Genomic DNA, 22,238 nt, shown 5'->3' with positions numbered 1-22,238 from the left:
AATTTATAAAAATAACAACTATGATGCTGGATGAAATTGAAATAAAAGAAATACATCAGTAATCAATAAAATTGGAAAAATTATTTTTCATTTTTTGTTGTTTAATATAACTACAGTTCATATACCCACTTACAGTGGGGGAAATAAGTATTTGATCCCCTGCTGATTTTGTAAGTTTACCCCCTTACAAAGACTTGAAGCTCCTCCCGTGTAATTCTGGACTGACCTCACCTTTCTCAGAATCATTCTTACCCCACCAGGTGAGATCTTGCATGGAGCTCCAGAGTGAGGGTGATTGACTGTGATCTTGTATTTCTTCCATTTTCGAATTTTCCTCTTTCTCACCAAGCTTCTTGCTGATGGTCTTGTAGCCCATTCCAGCCTTGTGCAGGTCTACAATCTTGTCCCTGACGTCCTTTGATAGCTCTTTGGTCTTGCCCATGGTGGTCGAGAGATTTGAACGGAAGAAACTGATTCTGTGACAGGAGTCTTTTATACAGGGACAGGACTAATTTGTGTGCCTTTTGTGCACATAACCGGTCTGTGGGGGTCAGAATTCTTGCTGGTTGGTAGGGGATCAAATACTTATTTCCCTTAATTAAATACAAATTAATTTATAACTTTTATTTAATGTTTTTTTTCTGGATTTTTTGTTGATATTCTGTCTCTCTCTGTTAAAATAAACCTTCCATAAAAATTATAGACTGTTCAAGTCTTTGTAAGGGGGTAAACTTACAAAATCAGCAGGGGATCAAATACTTATTTCCCCCACTGTATATAAATACAAACTTTTGTAAGTACAAAGTCAAAATACATGTGTGATGATGTACTGTAAGCACTCCTTACACATCACCAAGTCTTTCTGTATTGATTAACAGGAAACTAGACTAATTTATCCATTGTAAATAGTGTAATTATAAAACGGATAGTTCCGGTCCTAAAATCTGATTGGCTGAGCCGCGTTCTAAGCCGTTGTAAAATCCCCGATATACGCGCACCTATGACCACCTCATATCATTCCATATTAATACGCCACTGAAAAGAAAAAGTACAAACTTGGTTGAACACTATTTTAAGTCATGTACTATACAGTACATGGAAATGTCCAGATTAATATAAACAGTAATCCTGATCATTAAGCTGGTGTTTCGTCCAAGAAATAGTGTAATAGTGTTTGTGGAGGAATGTTTATTGCGAATGTTATGTTCGCCCTCATGTTGCCTAGCAACACTGTTAACGGACTACCTGATTTCGCGGAAGAATGCTTTTTGTAAACAAAAACATTTATAAATTGAACATTGTTGTATTTTATTATATTTTACGTTGACCGCCGTTTTACTCGAGACTGCTATGATTTTATCACAGGGAAAGACGTTTTAGGCACGCCGCTTTGAGTCGTGCCAAAACATCCTTCCTCGTGATAAAATCGCAGTAACGCACGGTCTCTCGTGGCTTATTGCTTTAATAAATACTTACCTGTTGTGTGGAGATGATCTGGGTGTTGACGGGGTCTGTGCTGGTCCGGGACTTTAACGGGTAGAAGGTTAAAGCAAAAGGAAGTGAGGAGGGAAGGAAAAACATGGCGGAAAGTCATAGGTAGCTTCGCAGCTACAGCCTTATAGTGAGAATGCTATGGTCTAAAGCTTATCTCATTGGATACTGCCTTTTAGTTGACTGAGGTCAATGGGGTTACTTATGTCAACCAGCTTTGGTTTTTGTTTGTCAACGCGTTTGTAAATATTTCTTATGTGTGCAAATAAAACAATAGCACCGGGAACTTGGAGCCACTTTCTGTTTGTCATAGCAAACACCCTACACATTTTAGTTCAGTAAAACAATAAAGAAGTTCATTGAATCACAAATTGTCTTCCAGACTATTATACAGCAGAGGATACGAGGTCTTGAAAAGAGCAAAAAAAGTTACACAGTAAACAATAAGCAAACTAACTGCACCATAATCATGCAGCTTCATGTTCCTGTAGCTCACACAAACCTCCTCCTTTTGAAAAGTACTAAAACACAGGTCTAAACTTTATAAACTTTGCACACAAAATAAATTAAAGCAAATATCTCACTGAAGCTTAGTGCTGTAGTATTCACCTCCTCCTGGTGGCCTTTATGTTTGCATATTTGTTACACCAAATGGTTTCAGATCCTCATACAAAAATGTAAGACAAGGAAAACATAAAGAAAACACAAAAAAAACCACACACACAAAAAAAAAAACACAGAAAGTGTTTTTTTTCCTTTTATTGAAAAAATTATGTTTACAACAACCATATCACCTATGGTGCTCAGGTGTCGCCCAGCTGGCCCCTTTCTCAAACAGAACCTGAACTAGCTATGATTTTTAAAATTTTAGTTCATTTTATATTCATTAACCATTTGATCTTGGTCAGCATTGTGCAGGGCAGGAACACTATGAACAGGAGGCCAATACATTGCAGGGGTTTGGTCTCCCGCTATCCCACCACCCTGATGGCAAATAGCAGCACTGTCGCCTCACAGCAAGAAGGTCCTGGGTTTGATCTCCAGGTGGGGCGATCTGGGTCTTTCATGTGTGGAGTTTGCATGTTCTCCCTGTGTCTGCGTCGGTTTCCTCCGGGTGCTCCCGTTTCCTCCTACAGTCCAAAGACATGCATGTGAGGTGAATTAGAGATACAAAATTGTCCATGACTGTGTTTGACATTAAACTTGTGAACTGATGAATGTTGTGTAACAAGTAACTACCGTTTCTGTCATGAATGTAACCAAAGTGTAAAACATGACATTAAATTCCTAATAAATAATAAATAAATAAACAAATAGCACTGCTGGGATTTGAACCCTCTTTTTTCTACCATAAAATACCACTGCGCGACACGAGCACTGGGTGGCTATCAAATATTTATAATCTAAATTACCCTGCATGTAGATATGCGAATAAGTGAATGTGTGTTACCATGCAGTGTGTTGGTGCCCTGTTCAGGGTGTGTTCATGCCTTGTGATGCCCGACTCACCACAACCCTGACAAGGATGAGACGGTGATTGAAAATAAATAAACGAATTAATAAAAGAATTATGCATTTTGGTTTAAAAAAAGAATTAAGTCTGATTTTAAAGGGTGGCAAGGTGGCACAGCTGGCAAATGGGGCGCTGCACTACAACATGTGTAATGGGAACCTGGGTTTGATTATAGTCTTTGAGGAATTTGTCATGTTCTCTCTCTATCCATGTGTGTTTCTGTCAGGTACTTGGCTTACCTTCCGAAGGCATGTAGATGATAAATTGGTTAGTAAAATCACTAATTAAGTTAGTGCTCGAAAACATGAGTGTGGTGCCCTTTAATGATTAGATTCACTGCCCAGAATGTAGTTCTTTCCCGGCGCGATCTTGACCAGGGTGAAGCGGTTCCTTCGAATAAACCAAGGTATAAATAAATTCGATTTATTCATTGCCCTTAAGCTCTTGATTGACGAGTATATAAACCATTACTGGCAATCAGTCGAAATGGACATCAGAACTGTAGCTGCACGCTCAGCCCGCTCACTGGATTCTTGCTGTTTGTTCCAAAACCACGATCTACTTATTATGAAGTGCACTAGTTGGGATAGTTTCTGATTCATGAATAATCTCTGAACAGCCAATACAAAATATCTAGCCACCTAATACTATCTCATCATGTACTACAACACATTTGATTCTAAATAATGTTGCATAAAGTATGAAGAACACTGGTATTGCACGTTTTGGTTTGTAGGGAGTAGGAAGGTAAGAGCGATTTCGCATGCGTCCTTAAGGAAAAGCGTTTCACGCGTGTACTGCCTTCTGTGATAGAAACGAATAGTGATACACCATTCCCTGATTCTCATTGGCCACTACAAACTGGAGTGGGAACTAATAGCCAATCGTAATGCAGAAGTCAGGATTTGTCGGTGGGAGAAAAATAACGTAACCGTGCCATGACGGCAAGCGTAGAATGTTACTACAGTAGTGGCTTGTACATACATTAAGCCAACGAGCTAACGTTTTCTTGACCAGAGGAATTGTTTTATTTACAGAAACCGGACAAATAACTGCAGAATCATTCTCTTGCAGGTATGCCGAATTATATTTTTTTCTTTGTGAGGTTTTATTCGCCTTTGACTTGCAGTTGGCATGCTAACGTTAGCTACAGGTAATTTTAAATGGCTGTGTTCCAAAAAAGATTCATATTCCCTATTTGGATGCACTTTGTAGGGTGTGACTCAACGGCTTATACAGCCTACATAGTGCACTCTGGGTCTAGTACAAAGCCGTTTGCGAGTCAGCCAGTAAAACTGCAACGTTACATCATGAAAAGCTGTATTACTGGACGAAATTGTATTAATTACAGCATGCAATAGAATGAAATGGTAGGGAATACCAAATATTATGCAGATTAATTCAGTGTAACCTAAATTTTTGTAAATAGGGAGACGAAGAAATGGGCATTTTAAACAAGCTAAACCAAACTGATGATCCACGGTTATTAATTTTCTATGTGCCCACCATTGTGCACAGTATAAACTAATATAAAGGGCATCATCGTGATGTGTATTTTTAATTTCTTATTTATTTTCTTTTATTGTAAATACGTTTAACAATGTATTACATCATTCTACAGTACAACACCCTTGTTATAGACACACAATCAAAATGCATTTAAATGAAGTTCACTTCAGCCATTTCAGGGTGCATAAACATGTCCCAAACATTTATGCACAAAGAAACTGGAATAGACTTAATACTTAAAATTCTAAATAAAATTGTTTGCCAAACATTCACAATGTTTTTGTGGTGCAACCGAACAAAATCCAATTATTTTGGCATCATAAAAAAGTGGACAGGGTACCATGTGTTATACATTATGGTCCATGTGCCATTTGTGGTGCAATGGTCAGTAGCCCCTTCACAAACACTGAACATTTGGTTGTTTAAATGTTATTGAGTGGGTCATGGGTGCTTGGGTTGGGTGCTTGGGTTTGATCCTTGTCTTCAGCCCTGTCCCTTGTGCTCAGTGTGGCATCTGACCCACTGCAACCATTATTGGGATAAGTAACATTACATTACAGATGTCTTACTTTTCACTGCAGGATTGTACTCTGGTACTACATTCGTGTATTGAAAGACATGTTCAGTTAGTTGGATTGAAGTTTACATTTACATTTTACATTTTTACACGAGTCCGAAATCTCAATTAACCCGGATTCTATGAGTCCTCAGACTGGCTGCAGCTAAGTACACAAGGCAAGTGAGCAGACTCACTGAAACACCGGACTCAGATGATTTGGCTGAACCGACTTTACTGCAGTTTGTGAATCTAAGTAATAAGTTAAATATTTCAATAAACAAGCAGTTAAACACTTTAAAACACTAATTTTATGCACATGCTATTATTATTATTATTATTATCATTATTATTATTATTAATCAGTAGTAGTGGTATAGATTAGTAATGCAGCATATCTTCTTGTAAGCAAAACAACAACAAAATATAGTTCTATTATTATTAAAATGCAAATGCTTACAGGCTACTTTAGTGTACTGTACCACTTAAGGAGTATCATAGCCCCATGGTAATTTTAAACCCTTGACCCATTAATATACCCATCTCATTGGTAGGTGAGTCCACCCCCTATCCCCCGTGATCAAGATTCCACTTAGAATAAAGTGTCAACTTGTCACTGACAAGAGAAGTGAGAGGTGCCAAGAGAATTAAGAGAGAAGGATTTATTTACAGAAGATGGGTGCATGGAACACAAGCAATATTTGGATGCATTTTCATGCAGTAAATCAATCGCAATCAGAATGTCAGTACAAGTGACTCAAGTGACTCAACTGACCCAAGTGAACCGGATCACATTACTGAGTGACTCAGATTAAAATGAACTGAATGTACCACCACTAATGCTTACTAGTCCAGTACCTTAACCGCTAGGCTACAGCTGCCCCTAGTGAAATTAGATTAACGATTCGTCACATACACAGTTTATATACAGTATACAACCTGCAGTGAAATGTAAAACCTTGCCCAACTCTTTAGAGTTGAAAATTAGAAGGATAGATGAAAAAATGGAAGGATAAATAGATACAAATATATAGGTAATGATCAATTATGTACAGGGGTTGGACAAAATAACTGAAACACCTGGTTTTAGACCACAATAATTTATTAGTATGGTGTAGGGCCTCCTTTTGCGGCCAATACAGCGTCAATTCGTCTTGGAAATGACATATACAAGTCCTGCACAGTGGTCAGAGGGATTTTAAGCCATCCTTCTTGCAGGATAGTGGCCAGGTCACTACGTGATGCTGGTGGAGGAAAACGTTTCCTGACTCGCTTCTCCAAAACACCCCAAAGTGGCTCAATAATATTTAGATCTGGTGACTGTGCAGGCCATGGGAGATGTTCAACTTCACTTTCATGTTCATCAAACCAATCTTTCACCAGTCTTGCTGTGTGTATTGGTGCATTGTCATCCTGATACACGGCACCGCCATTGGATGCACATGGTCCTCCAGAATGGTTCGGTAGTCCTTGGCAGTGACGCGCCCATCTAGCACAAGTATTGGACCAAGGGAATGCCATGATATGGCAGCCCAAACCATCACTGATCCACCCCCATGCTTCACTCTGGGCATGCAACAGTCTGGGTGGTACGCTTCTTTGGGGCTTCTCCACACCGTAACTCTCCCGGATGTGGGGAAAACAGTAAAGGTGGACTCATCAGAGAACAATACATGTTTCACATTGTCCACAGCCCAAGATTTGCGCTCCTTGCACCATTGAAACCGACGTTTGGCATTGGCACGAGTGACCAAAGGTTTGGCTATAGCAGCCCGGCCGTGTATATTGACCCTGTGGAGCTCCCGACGGACAGTTCTGGTGGAAACAGGAGAGTTGAGGTGCACATTTAATTCTGCCGTGATTTGGGCAGCCGTGGTTTTATGTTTTTTGGATACAATCCGGGTTAGCACCCGAACATCCCTTTCAGACAGCTTCCTCTTGCGTCCACAGTTAATCCTGTTGGATGTGGTTTGTCCTTCTTGGTGGTATGCTGACATTACCCTGGATACCGTGGCTCTTGATACATCACAAAGACTTGCTGTCTTGGTCACAGATGCGCCAGCAAGACGTGCACCAACAATTTGTCCTCTTTTGAACTCTGGTATGTCACCCATAATGTTGTGTGCATTGCAATATTTTGAGCAAAACTGTGCTCTTACCCTGCTAATTGAACCTTCACACTCTGCTCTTACTGGTGCAATGTGCAATTAATGAAGATTGGCCACCAGACTGGTTCAATTTAGCCATGAAACCTACCACACTAAAATGACAGGTGTTTCAGTTATTTTGTCCAACCCCTGTATGTCACAACAAATTCTAACTAAAAGAAAACAAAATAAATAGTGATTATTTATTATAGTGATTCTCACTTTCAAATGTTCTATGCAAAAAGAATGTCTAGTTTTCCTAATTAACATCAACATGTGACATTTTATTTGTCTTAAGACTGCAGTATTCAGTTTGGGGGATATTGGAGACCTCTAGAATATTTATCAATGCATACAAGCAATCTTGATAAGTTACATAATTTTACGTTTAAATAAAAAATGTTCTCTTGACACATTCACCCCCCAGCTTTAGTACTTAAAAACATCCTTTGGCCTTGATAACCTCTATTAAGTGATTTCAGTAAGTGCTAACAAGCTTTCTGACACCTCTCTCCTTGAATCTTTGCCAATTCTTCTCTTGCAAAAGCTTCCAGCACACCGAGGTTTAATGCTGTTTATGCTGCAAGTGCGTTCTTTAAATCCAGTTAAAGATTTTCTGTGGGATTTAAATCTGAAGAACGAGAAACACACACCAGTATGCAAGGACTGATTTCGTAACCAAGCTCTGGCTGATTTAAAAGTGTGCTTGGGATCATTGGGTTTTTCTGAAAACCTAGTGAGCTCTCTACATAGACAGCATTTATTGTCATCCTATGTGCCCTGTCTAAATTTTTAGATACAGTGGACCCTTGACTTACGAATTTAATTGGTTCCGAAGGGCTGTTCTTAAGTCAAACTGTTTGTAAGTTAAACCTATTTTTTCCATAAGAAATAATGTAAACAGAATTAATCCGTGCCAGACCTCCCAAACCCCCCCCTTACCTAACCTTTCTAAAATGGTCTTAAATGGTCTTTTTTGTAATAAATACAACTATATTTTCCCTTAATCTTAAATTGTAGAATAGATAATACTGTAATAAACAATAATGAACAATAATACACAGTAGTACTGTACATAAAAAACACCACATTTCAGTACAGTACGTGTGCTGTACCATACACCATAATACATTTCCTTCTTTTTTTTATAAAATGTATCTAGCAAAAACAACAATAACTCATATATTTCTCTATTATTTCCTTCTTTATTTCAACAGTGTTGTATTTTGTAGGTGTAATTGCACGAAAGAATAACTTCCTTCTTCTCTCTCACTCACTGTCCCTGCTGTCTGATACACAGTGACAGCTACTGGCAGGAGTAATTATACAACACAACAAATGTAATAGGTTTGTTCATTGTCACATGTTTCGCGAATTTCGGTTCGTAATCAGAAATTTGTTCGTATGTTAAGTTGAAAAGGATCGTTCGTAACCCAAAATGTTCGTAGGGTTTACTGTACCTTAAAATGCTGTCTATTGAGACACCTTATTCTGAGCGATATTCTGACTAAATGATGAAGGAACACTCAATGCTTTCTTGGCTGTAAAGGCAATCTCAGCATTCAGTGTGCCACAATTTTTCTCACAAAAAAAAAAAAAAAAAATATTATAGGCAATCCTCTCTACTTAGGCAGCTGCCATTTTTTTCCAATTCCAAAAAAACAAAACTTTGGTTCTAACAGGTTTCAGCAGATTTGTGTTCTTTGACTGTTGTTTACTAAAACTTGAGAAATGAAATGTTCACTATGGAAGCACTTCTGTAAGTCGCTCTGGATAAGAGCGTCTGCTAAATGCAGAAAATGTAAATTGTCCAGTTATCACTAAGGTTCAATTTCACTACAGAAGGCATAACTTTCCTCCTTACATTGCTTTGTTATTTCTGTGAATTCAATATGGTTATATACTTAGATATGGCTTTATGTATTGGTTTAGTCTACCAATATCTATTTCATTTTTCTCCCTAACAAAAGTAAGTCTTGGTGCCTGCAATCTAAACTTAGTGCCTCCAGACTGCATGCTCTTTTTCAGGTTTATATGGAGACCTAGGTTTTTGTCTCCAAATTAACTTCAAATGTCTGCGATTCAGCATATGCTGATGTTCAGTTGAACTTTAAAGGGAGAATGTTTATTTTAAACTAAATGAAACAGAATGAAAGATTACCTGCTTGGTTTGGCAGTGCTGCATTTGGAAGGCTTAGTTTCATCATGCATCAATACCAAACAATTACGGCAAAACAAATGTCATGTACAGAGTAGCTAGTGGTAAACTCTCGAATTACAGCACTAAGTATTTCCCAAGTTAAGGTTCACTCTTTTATTTTTATGTATTACCACTGCTTTATCCTGGTCTGGGTTACTTTGGGTCTGGTTCTCTCTGACTCACTGGGCGCAATGCAGTACACTCTTCGGACAGGACGCCAATCCATCCCCCGCCTCAGACATAGCCAATCGCGTGTATGTAAACACTTGAGCGGCGGATAGCCCAGCTAGTGATTCAAATAGTGGATGCCAGCAGTAGTGGGCTAGTGTCATTTACTCCTGCACCAACCGAGTGCCTTGTGAAATGTTCATTTAGTTTAATTATGTTTAAAAATAACTGCACTTTTGGTGTAATGTGGTGCTTGAATTAGCCAGGCATTTTCCCCAGGAACTTTATGCATAATAGCTTTTTACTGTATATTGAATCAGTTTACATGAATAAATGGAAGACGTAGATTACTTATTATCGGCCGGAACAAAGTCTGTGAAATACACCCAAACATTTACATTAAACCAAGGACACACCAGGGACAACGCATATACCAAGTCATACAAGATGCAGAATAACCCATCAACACCTGATAAACCTGCAAAATCTGCCAAACGCCTGTTATGATAAAACACAAACTGATAGGATGCCCCAAATGCACAAAGGAAAGACAATAAGTACACATGCCTGAAACTGCAAAATAAATTCTTACACAAGCCAATACAAGAACAGTTTTAACCTACCTTGCTGGGCGGTATGATCGTACATTTGGTATATGTTTTTTTATTCCTTGTACAGTCATACCACAGCATAGTTAATACAACAGCTGTAGGCTTCAGTAGGCAGCAAATCATATAATATTGTTTGCAGCCAAAAGCGCTATGGAGCACAGTGCAGATTACAAACAGCTTAGTAGCGTTAGCATAACAGTGTTAACAAATGAGAGAAAAATTAACAAAAACAGATGGAGGATGAAGAGAGGGAGTCCAAAGATGCACCGGAAGAACCTGCCAAAGAAATGAGGCGTGTGCAGCTTTGAACAGACTAAAACAATTTATACTGTACAGCTTGTTGAGCCACGGCTGTTGCAAAAAAGCAAAAGGTGGAGCGACATTACGAATGCTGTAATAATCCACATATGCAAGGACAAGTTTTTTTTTATAGACAGTCAAGAAATAAGCATTCAGAGCAATAATTAAAACAGTGGATTCAAAGTATGTCTTACCGGGGCAAAAATACTTCAGGTCAGTTGCTAAACCAACGTTATACCAACAGATCTGATGCAAGCTGGAAATGGAGATATTTAAAGTTGTCCACATTTCTACAACAGTGGTCAAGTTGTCCAGTGAAGTTAGCAAACATAATTTTATTCCTTAAAGGGAGAGCTAAGGGTAATACTTAAATATTAAATAATAATAAAAATTGTATATATTACAACTGTTTCACGCGTACTGATTCAATCATATATTGTGTCATTTTGTGGGGCCAAGCAAAGCTTATAGTACTCAAAACCTTCATTATACACATGGTGAAATTAAGACTTTTATATTCTATGTACCTATGACAGTAGAATAAGCCACAGTAATGTAAAAAGTCCCAGTCATACAAAATAATAAAATACATGGTCATGCCGCCCAGCCCTACTCTCAGCCATAAAAATAAAAATGTAAACTGGACCTACAATATAAAGACAAGATACAATAAGCAAACTCAAACATAATACCAATCATTCCATAAAAGAACACACAAGTGTTAAACATGGCATTTAAAATCCAAACAAACAAACTATTGGCCAGCCGGGCGTCTACACGGACGTGATTGGCTATGTCTGAGGCTGGGTGGGCTAAAAGGATTTTTTTATTACTGCTGCAAATCAGCCTCTTCTGACTGGTCAACGATGACTGCACATAGACGGAGAATAGTGGAGATGAGTGTATGACTCTCCATACTGATCCCTTTGAAAACCCCCCTCATACAGATGAAAAGAAGAGGTTGATTACTACACACTTGTCGGAGGGCACGTGTTCTAGATGCTAGGTGTGCTAGGTCAGGTTATAGGTCTGCAATGGTAAAGGAGATACAGCTGGGGGATTGGATAAGACTAGATTGAAAGCTGTTATTGTCTTTTGATATTCCTGATGCACTTACTGACCATACCTTAAATGCATTAATCTGATCATTTCTTCATCACTATGGACGAGGGTAATGGGTTCAGGTGCCTCTTTATTAAACTACACTTTATTTGTTTATTTAACTGTCTCAAGGTTTTGGCAGCCTGTTAGATGAAAACTTACACCCGGCTTTAAGCTTACAGCTTTAAGTTTTGCAAAGGTTGGGAGTTTAGGATTTGCACACTTTAGCTATAGCATCAAAGAGCCATTGTGAAGATTGCACAATTTCAGTGCACAGTGCCAATCTGGCACCCCTGCTGCATCAGTCCCTTCTCGTTATGCTTTTCATCCATAGACCAGTCAGTTCATCTCAACAACTGAAAGTGTAACTACAGATGGTACTGACTGATAAATATAACCACAGACTGCTACTTTTGAGGTTTGTCTGCCAGGCTCTGAAAGAACTGAAATTCAGAACTACATTAAGGAAGATAAAAAAACTAATTGCATGTGGTGTTTGAAGGTTTTCTTTCATCTTTCTCTTTGCCAGAGCCTTGATCTAGTCACTGCATTTTAATAATAATAAGCAATGCCTATATGGAGGCTGTGTGAATCTGCACCACAGGCAGTTTGAGGCTAGTTTTAGTGTAAATCAGGCACAGTCATGCATAGCTAATAAGTAGCAGAATTTGATTTTATGCCTGTTTGGATAATGAGGTAATTTTGTGAGCACTTTATATCTTTTTTTTGGTTCATAGTGGTTGAGACATTTCCGTTTTTTAAAAAGCCAATTGCCAATCAGAAGGTATTCACAGAGAATTATACAGACCCCTTGACTTTACACAATTGGTCTAATGGATTTGGTTTTCTTTAAGGATGTTCTTGTATTTAGCTGCATTCATGTATTCCTCAGTTCTCATCTCTCAGCCCCAGCTGCATGAGAAGCATCTCATGGCATGTTATCTCCAGCATGTTTCACAGCAGAGATAGGTACTAGCCTGGTGATGAGCAGTGCCTGTTTTTCACCAGGCATAGTGCTCGGTGTTCTGACCAAACTGATCAATTTTTCCAGACTCCTTTTTTGTAAAGATCAGTTTAACTGTGGCTTTCATTTAGCCTCATTTGCATAAAAACCTGATGCCACATTAAAGGTTTCAGTTATTAATTTTTACTGAATTTTTTGGGGAAAATGTATTTTTAATTCTTGACTGTGTAGATTGATGGTGGTTATTTCAAATGGTAGATGTCTTTATTTTATATGATTAGGGCCCTACTAAATTAACTGGAAAATGTGCTTAATTTCATGGACGTAGTTGATCAAAAATCACAGATTTCACAGATTTTCACAGAAAAGTGCCTTATTTTGAAGGTCGCTTAGGTGGTGCAGCGGTAAAACACGCTAGCACACCAGAGCTGACATTTCCAACTCATCGATTTAAAACAACCGGTTCGAAACAACAGCAGCTACATGAACAACGATCGGCTGTTGTTCATACAGGGTGGAAAGCCAGATGGGGATTCCTCATAACTGATGCAATTACGACCTCTGCTGGCTGATTGATGGCTCCTGCACAGAGTCGAGGAATAATGCGATGATCAGGGTGTGGCTCTCCATACACAAAGCTGATCCACATATGAACCCGCCTCATGCAGGTGAAAAGATGCAGTCGGAAGGGCTGTGTCAGTCTCGCTCTCCTCAATCAGAAGTGGAGATCAGCATCAGAGAGGAGAGAGGAAGCATAATGTAATTGGATAAATGGATATGACTAGATTGGGAGGAAAATTTTTTAATCGGAATAAATGGAAGCCACAATACACAGCACAGCCTACCTTAATAGTTGAATGTGAACCAAGAACATCCAGCGACGGTCTTAAATACGAAAATACTCGTCCGGTTACCTAAATAGTGTTTTTAGCTGCTTTAGACTTCGACATCTTGGCCAATTTGACTAACCGATTGCTAACGTAATTGCCCTAGAAATTGCTAGTGTAACAGACTTTTCTTTGGTGGTGTGTGCTGACAATGTCTGATGTATGTATTTAAGTATTAAGTGCATTTTGTCTCTTTGGGGATTCCATAATCAATGGAAAAGTGTGCTTCTCTACATATGTGATCATCTCTCTCAAAAGTACAATTCAGTAAAATATTATGTTTCTGATAGTTTGTTTATGTACAGGTTATTTCTCACTTCATAAACTCAGCAAACTCTAAAGTTGCTCGGTTACACTAGGACCGCCTCGTAGTGCAAATTAACCAGTAAACATGAGCACTTCAATGCTACACAAATGAAAAACGTTTAATCGTTAAACACAAACTTTAAATTTTAAATTATACAGCAAATAGCATATTACACAGGAAACGGCTCAGTCCGAGGCGTGATTTTCACAGCCGTGAATTAGGTAGGGCTGTACGTATAATGTTGCCAGTCTGGGCACAAACAAGCTCCGATGCAGTTCAGCTTGTCCATTAAACCCCCATAATTGTTTGCTCATTTGCTTTTGCACCAGTCAAATACATTGAGCAAATTAAATCGGCTGTTTGGTACTAATGAAGGAATTTACTACTGAGTCTTATGTCATTACAAGATTTTCAGCCCAGTTTCCACTCACTGACTACAAATAAGGTGGTGCCCAAGTTTCCACTTGATCAGCGACTAGAATTTGTGCTTTGCCGTGGTGTATGCCGTCCAGCGGCCTGCTTTCTCCAAGAGCTTAACAGAAAATGGCCATTTATAAAGTATAAAACGTATATGGACACATCAGAGTGCTTGTAATATTTGAGCAAGAAATTCACTCTTACCCCTTTTCCACCGACGCGGCACGGAGCCAGTTCCGGTTCCCGAACTTGAAATAAAGCGTGAAGCCTTTTTAACTCCCCGAGCTGCATAAACACACATGAAGTAAATTCAGCTAAACACAGATACATGTTGTATTTTAGAGTGGATTTGATGTTTATTTCACACAGATAGATGTTCGTGTTGTGGAACTTTAGTGATGTTTCACCGCTCAAGCTGAGCGCTGAGCAAATCGGCTATTTGAGCCGAGAGTCACGGTGAAACCGAAGCGCAAAACGCCTCTAACGTTAATGAACTAAAGAAAACAACAACTGCGACAAACACGTCACGTCTTCTTATCACCGATAGCTGATCGATGTTTTTTACATAAAAACGAACATCTGTAACAGCAGCACAAATGCTCGCACATAACCTACACACTCCGCCATGATATTACTACTCCTAACTTCCGTTAAGTAACGCCCACTGTTAATGACGCAGGCTTGGTTCTCAAAAACTGTTGGAAACGTGCGTCGGTTCTTTACAGAACACCAAGGTTCAGAGAAACCTGAACAGAACCGGTTCAAGAACCATGGTTTTTTGGTGGAAAAGGGGTATCTGTGCTCTAAATACCACACCGTGTATCATTTCACAGACACACGACAGTGTCGTCAGATATATCACTAATCAGCAACAGGAATTGGAATACCACCAGGAGGAATCACAGACGCATCTGTATGGTCTCCTAAACTAGTTTTGTCACGAAAACGCACACGAGAATTGACAAGGGAAATGATGCACTACCATATGTTAGACAGATCATTTCTTGGAAGAAAAAAAAATCCTGAGTTGTTTGTGTGCTGATATGCAGCAAAAAAACAAGGGGGAAAAGAAAATAATATGGATGGAGTGGATTAGGATACGCAGCCAGCAGGGATGGTCTGTTCTGTTCTGCAGAGAGAGTTTGAGGTAGAATAGAACATAGAATGCCTTTATTTGTTATATATACATATACAGACATACAGTACAACGAAATTCTTTCTTCACATATCCCAGCTTGTTTGGAAGCTGGGGTCAGAGCGCAAGAGCAGAGAGGGTTAAGGGCCTTGCTTAGGGGCCCAACTGGCTGCATGGCAGAGCTGGGATCGAACCCTCAACCTTTCAGTTGACAGCCCAAAGCTCTACCGACTAGGTTACCACTTTTGTAATGAAAATGTAGATATTATGGTTTGGCATGGACGGACGATAAGGTTAGAAATACTGTAAAGCTTGTGTGTATGCCAGCGTATTCTGATTGAAACTATGTTTTGCTGTAGCCATTCTTGTTAACGTTTATATCCGGGTGTCCTGGGTTTTCCCTCACTCCGTATCTTGCGTTTTTATTGGCTGTAGTGCGACATCGCACTCAGTGCTATTCATAACCTATTTAATAAGAGGTTCAGATATTTAGCATACCAGATTTTTTTCGTGAGTCTGCGAGCAGTCGGCGAGCCTCTCGGTAGGTCTAGGTGATTTTGCCCAAAAAAAAAAAAAAAAATTGATTATTTTTAAATTTTTACCGCTTGTCGATTACGATTGCGAATTTTTTTGTTCTTGTATAATGCAATTGAAAAAAAGACTCATTTCTGGGTTTTTTTTGGGGTTTTTTTTTTGCATTGCAATTTAAAAGACTGCAGAAGTGAAAAATAGTAACAGCACCACCTATAATTATCCTTTCAAGGAACTCAAACTTTATAACTATATAACAATAATTAACAATAATTCAAACAAAGCAGAAATATGAATCAGCTATAACCTTTATAAGAATAGCTCACAAACGACTCTTATTTCAAATTATTTATCAGCTTTGATTTTGTCCTCTTGTGACTGTGGGGTGAATTGAGGTCTTAAGTTCTGCTTCTAACAATATGAACTACAATTCCCATGCTCTCACGGACTGTCACGTGACTATCACATGTCCCCCGTCAGCCAATCCTGATCGCGCTCATCGGCTTCGGAGTTCTGATTCAGTTCAGCTGTGTTTGATTCAGTCTCTGTTATTTAAACTCTTCTGTTTGTCTGTCTCGTTGTGAAGTTTTGCCGATTGTGTTTGCGCTAATGTCTGAATCTAGCCGTTACCGTGTATGATCCTTGTTGTCTTCTGTTTACTGTTTTAGTCTTTCCCCTGGTTTTGGACTCTACCTGATTTTGTACACTGATTTTGCCTTTTTGATATTAAACTTTCCTTGATTTATATTCCGCGAGCGTCTGGTCAGTTTCTGCCTCGTGAAATGTTGGTGTTTTAATTAAAATATAAAGTATGTAAACAATCGCGATTGTCACATTTCTAACATCGGGTGAAAACGTTCATTCAAATTAACCGAATTAATCGTGAAAATCACCCAGCCCTACCTCTCGGATCTTTGAACAATTCAAACATGGCGATCTGGAGCCGATTTTTGAACCCTGAATGAAGGTCAATTTGCCTCCGAGCTGGCGCTTCTGTCAGCTACATCCAAAACCTGTAGATGTGGAAAATCAGGGCTTAAAACTGCTTCCTCATCAATGGTGAGGTAGCTATTCTGAGCACACTGTATGGTAAATAGGGACACTGGTGGCCTAGTGGGTTGAGCTTTGGACTATCAATTAGAAGATTGTTGGTCCAAATCCAGGCTCTGCTATGCAGCCACTGTTGGGCCCTTGAGCAAGGCCTTTAACCCTGTGCTCTGACCCCAGCTTTCAAACAAGCTGGGAAATATGGAAAAAGAATTTCATTGTACTCTATATATGACAAAAGCATTAATTCATTCATAAATAGAATGTTATTTGGGACAATTTGCTACAGCTTACTGGCTAAAACAGCAACTTTTCTCTGTCTTACGTGCAGCCTACTGTGGTAAGTTTTGGATTGTATACCAGCAATATAACATGACATCAGCAAACGAAATCACAAAGTCTGTTTTCATGTTATCAGTGTTATGTGTTGTGTATTATTGTCCTTTGTTCATGGTTTATATGAAGTGTGGCGGTTGGGATTCATTTATTATTTTTTTTTATTTAGAGTGGGTTTGGATTTTAACACTGGAAGCATTTATTTATTTATTAAGATTTTAACTTCGTTTTACACACTTTGGTTACATTCATGACGGGACAGGTAGTTACTCATTACACAAGATTCATCAGTTCAAGTCTTTAACGTCAAACACAGTCATGGACAATTTTGTATCTCCAATTCACCTCACTTGCATGTTTTTGGACTGTGTGAGGAAACCGGAGCTCCTGGAGGAAACCCACACAGTCACAGGGAAGACATGCAAACTCCACACAGAAAGGACCCAGACCGCTCCACCTGGGAATCAAACTTCTTGCTGTGAGGCGACAGTGCTACCCACTGAGCCACTGTGCCACCCAACACTGGAAGTATAACATAACTTTTTTTTTTTTCCTTCCCCTCACCATCCAGAACAGTCTTTAAGCTATTTTTTCACACCAAAACTGTATCAATCTGCTGTTGCACTGCCAAGTAACAGCAAGCTGTAGGTACACAAACCATAGTTGTTTTTGATTTGTGCTTATACAGAATGAGAAATTGATAAATTGGATGACTTAGATCGCAGAGTGCAGACTAACAGTTATCTAAACATATGTATTTCTCCACTTAGTGATTCCTTTAAAGCCACACCTCAAACACACTAAAACTGCTTTGTACTCTTGCTTTGACTCATGAGTTGACTTTTGCCAGGCACCTGTTTTTTTTTGCTCCAGGTTACAAAGCCTGTGGCTTTTTTTTTTTTGACCTTAAACAGATATTTTATTGTTAGTTCCTGAAATGTGAGGCGAACCTAACCAAATATTTCTGCCAAAAACACTTCTTTGAGAAAGAAAGTACTGTTGCCTGTGTAGCTGAGTCTTGAGCAGTGTAATATGCGATTTCTGTAGGTGTTCTGTAAAATAGGTTTTGTATAAATAGGCGCCCTTTTGCCTCTCAACCTACTATGGCCTGTTCAACTTGACCAGATTTGGGCCTCAAGCAACTCTTTCTCTCTCTCACTCTCTCTCTCTCTCTAAGCTTAATGAGAGGTTGTGGAGAGACCTGTCAGTGGGATGATAATTACAGAAACTAGACTGTTCACCAGCTGCAACAGACTTCCTGTTGACCCCCTACATGCACAGACACACGGCCCATCGTCAGAAGATATTAAGAAGCCGTGGAGGCTCCAGACAGTCAATAAGGGATTAATAAGAAGGCAGGTTAAATTAAATAACAGTAATTCACATCATCCAGGCTCCATACAGGAATCCAGTTCTGGTGTGTACAGCATTACAAGAACACGTTTTATCCTTTTCGTTTAGAACAGTTGAAATCTGCAGTTAAAATCCTTATTTCCTCTTTTTATGTGGTCAATAAGAGGTCATTTGGGCAAAATTTTCCCTCACCCATTTTCACAAACATGCTGGTGTTGTTTTATGTTTAAGTAAGTAATAATAACTAAAACATAAATGGGCTGTGGTAGCTCAGTAATGAGAAGGTTGGCATTTCAGGTTGTCACTCTTGGACCTCTGAGCAAGGCCCTTAACCCTCAATTGCTTGCACTGTGTACCGTCACGATTTTAAGTCCATTTGCATACGAGCGTCTGCTAAATGCTATAAATATAAATGTAACTATAACAGCTAAATGCATCTTGTATTGCTAGTGTTACTTTGAGCAAGTTTCACTTCTTTATTTCTAGTTAATACTATTTACTGTTATGGTTTTTTGAGCTTACTCTAGCATGCAAGACTGAGCAATGCTGAGCATGATTTTGATTTCTATAACACTGGATGGTCACTGAACACTGAACACTAATATCTAAGGTTGTGGCTGTACACCATGAGAACAATCCCAAACACTATATAGCATTGTGCATTGTACATGACTGGGTTTGGGGGATAAGGCCAAAATCCTTTATCACAGTACAGCTGAAATACAATGTTCACATAGACGTGTTGTATGTAAACATAGATGCAATGTTTACATGCAGTGACTGGGATACAATGGAAATAATTAAATAATTTTTTCTGCTGCTCCCAGCAGATTATTTGTCCACATATTTGATTTGGCACAGTTTTTATGCTGGATGTGTTTCCTGAAACAAGCATCCTATTTATCCGGGCTTGGGACCTGCACTGAGGATGCACTGATGTGTCCCCTAATGGCTAGGTTCACATAGCTCAGCCCAGGATTCGAACCCTTGGCTCTTACCATTTTGCTGCACAAGCTTCCTTTAATGCAATCTACAACCCCAAATCAGAAAAAGTTGGGACAGTATGGAAAACGCAAATGAAAAAAATGCAGTGTTTTGCCGCTCAGGTGGCGCAGCGGTAAAGACACACGCTGGAACCAGAGCTGGGATCTCGAATACATCGTATCGAATCTCAGCTCTGCCTTGCCGGCCGAGGCTGAGTGGCCACACGAACAACGATTGGCCTGTTGTTCATATGGGCGGGACTAAGCCGTATGGGGTCTCTCTCATGACTGGTGCAATTACGACCTCTGCTGGCTGATTGATGGCGCCTGCACAGAGATGAGAAAAGAGTGCTCTCAGGGTGTGTCCCTCCATACACGCAGCTAAGATGCACTGCACTCGTCAAAGTGTAGGTGATAAGATGGAGGGGGTGTGAGTTAGCTTCATTCTCCTCAATCAGAGCAGAGATTGACATTGGTGGAGAGGAAGCATGATGCAATGGAGCAATTGGACGCATTAAAAAGGGAGATAAAGGGGAGAAAATGCGGAAAAAAAATGAAAATATATATTTTTTTAAAAATGCAATGTTTCTTAAATTTACTTTGACTATTATTTGATTGCAGACAGTATGAACCCGATATATTTCATGTTCTGCTGGTCAACTTCATTTCATTTGTTAATATACCTCCATTCCTTCATTTCAGGTCTGCAACACATTCCAAAAAATGTTGGGAAAGGAGCAATTTAGGGCTAGTAATGAGGTGAAAAAACTAAATAATGATGTGATTCCAAACAGGTGATGTCAACAGGTGATTGTAATCATGGTTTGGTACAAAAGCAGCATCCAGGACAGGCTGAGTCTCTGATGAGCAAAGATGGTCAGAGGATCTCCAGTTTGTCAACAAATGCGTAAGAAAAGTATGAAAATGAAGAAAAAAATGTAGTTATAAGAACATACATTGCTAAGTGAATTTAAAGCATGAATTTCATCAGCTAAATGTGAAAAATTACGTTTCATGTTCTTTTTGTGTGGTTACATGAAAAGACAGCTGCATGAGGAAATGTGGTGGAAAGTAACTACAGCCCTAGATTAAATTTGTGCATGTGTGTGTGTGCTTGTATAAATGCAGAGGCAATAAGGCAAAGTAGACTGAGCATCAAAATGTAATTTTATTTTCATCGTTTGCTGTATTAGTGTGTCGTTACTCTCGTTGCTGTGGTATAAGTGGGGTGAAAAAAAAAAATCACTTATAAATAAGGCCCTACCTAAATCACGTCTGTGAAAAATCTTGTCCTGGACCGTAACATGAGCCGTTTCCCGTGTAATAATTTAAGATTGAAATTTAAGGTTTGTGTTTAGCGTTTTATTTGTTGTATATGAAATATGAGGCGTAATATGCATGATGAGGTGAAGTTGGTGTAACAAACTTTTCTGTGCTGTAGTGTGTTGACAATGTTTGATGTACATGTTTATGTATTGAGTGCATTTTGTCCCTTTGGGGATTTCATAATCAATGGAAAAGTGTGCTTCTCTACACACGTGATCATCTCTCTGTAGTCTGTACTGTGCCTCAATAGAGCGAGGCAGTAAAGTATTATGGTTCTGATAATTTGTCTATGTACAGTTTATTTCTTACTTTTTAAACTCACCAAGATCTAAAGACGCTCGGTTACACTAGCAATCGGTTAGACAAAATTTCCAAGATGTCGAAGTCTAAAGCAGCTAAAACACGTTTCTGGTCACCGAGTTTGGAAAACTCCCAACCGATTATGTGGACGCAGAGGGTGTGTGTGTGTGTCAAAATATGGATATTATTCAATTTATGAGTGCTACTTAATGACTGCAATTAGGGATGTCCCGATCATTTTTTTTTTTGTTCCCGATCCCAATCATTAATTTTGATCCCGATCCGATACCGAGTCTCAAACCGATACTTGTATTTTCTAGATATTGTCTAGATAAGAACTAGATAATACTGTTCACACAGTGCACACTTCAAGTACATTACAGTTAATCAAATTAATCCAGTGTACATGTTTAACAACTGAATAGCTCTGCAGTGCTGTAGGAAAAAACCTGCCTGCATCCAAGCTATTGCTTAATGTTCTTTTATTTTTACAAAATAAAAGTAAACAAACTAAGTGCAGCATTGTAGTAGTAAAACTAGAACACTCAAAATGAAGTGAAGGTTCTTTTTGAGGAAAATCAGCATCTCGTGTCTATGCATCTAAAATCAGCATCTATGCGTGTTGTAACTGTAACAAACTTTTCTGTGGTTGTATTGTGACAATGGTTTGATGGACTTTTCTACGCGAAGTGATTGTGTTTTGACCCTTTGGGCTTCCATAGTGCATGGAATAGCGTGCTTGGCTAACGCGATGACTCAAGCTGATGACTCAAGCTTATTCGCGATAACACACTCCCTCTCGTGTTCTATTGCTTAAGTAATGAACGCAGCTCTGCTACTACCACCTCCTGAAACATTACAGACATTACACTTCGCTGTTGGACTCTCGAAGACTCTTGAAGATCAGTTAAAAAATGCCTTGATCGGGCCCGATTCCGATCTTTGAGATCGGATCAGGACATCCCTAACTGCAATGAAATGTGGCACTGTTGTTTAAAAATCTGTGAAATCTGTGATTTTAAAAAAAAATGAGGTCCGTTAAATTAAGCACATTTT

At 39.1% G+C, this 22,238-nt stretch overlaps 1 protein-coding gene and 1 long non-coding RNA gene across 2 annotated transcripts in view; one reads left to right on the top strand and one right to left on the bottom strand.

Moving 5' to 3' along the window:
- Positions 1-2,244: 2,244 nt before the first annotated feature.
- LOC134310445 (uncharacterized) lies at positions 2,245-3,492 on the bottom strand. Its single transcript, XR_010011309.1, has 3 exons — positions 3,244-3,492; positions 2,942-3,007; positions 2,245-2,621 (listed from the first exon to the last, which is right to left on the bottom strand). It is a non-coding gene; the product is annotated as an uncharacterized LOC134310445 (long non-coding RNA).
- A 441-nt stretch (positions 3,493-3,933) lies between these two features.
- The window catches only part of nck1b (NCK adaptor protein 1b), a 95,888-nt gene continuing 77,583 nt past the window's right edge, over positions 3,934-22,238 (top strand). Inside the window, exon 1 of the mRNA XM_062992035.1 lies at positions 3,934-4,078. The gene's annotated coding sequence lies outside the window, so the exon portion shown is untranslated. The remainder of the gene's footprint in view (positions 4,079-22,238) is intronic.

The sequence above is a fragment of the Trichomycterus rosablanca genome, chromosome 3 (genome assembly GCF_030014385.1).
Source record: "Trichomycterus rosablanca isolate fTriRos1 chromosome 3, fTriRos1.hap1, whole genome shotgun sequence".
NCBI lineage: Eukaryota > Metazoa > Chordata > Actinopteri > Siluriformes > Trichomycteridae > Trichomycterus > Trichomycterus rosablanca.
The sequence above is the reverse complement of the archived record's forward strand: the minus strand, read 5'-3'. Positions and strand labels throughout refer to the sequence as shown.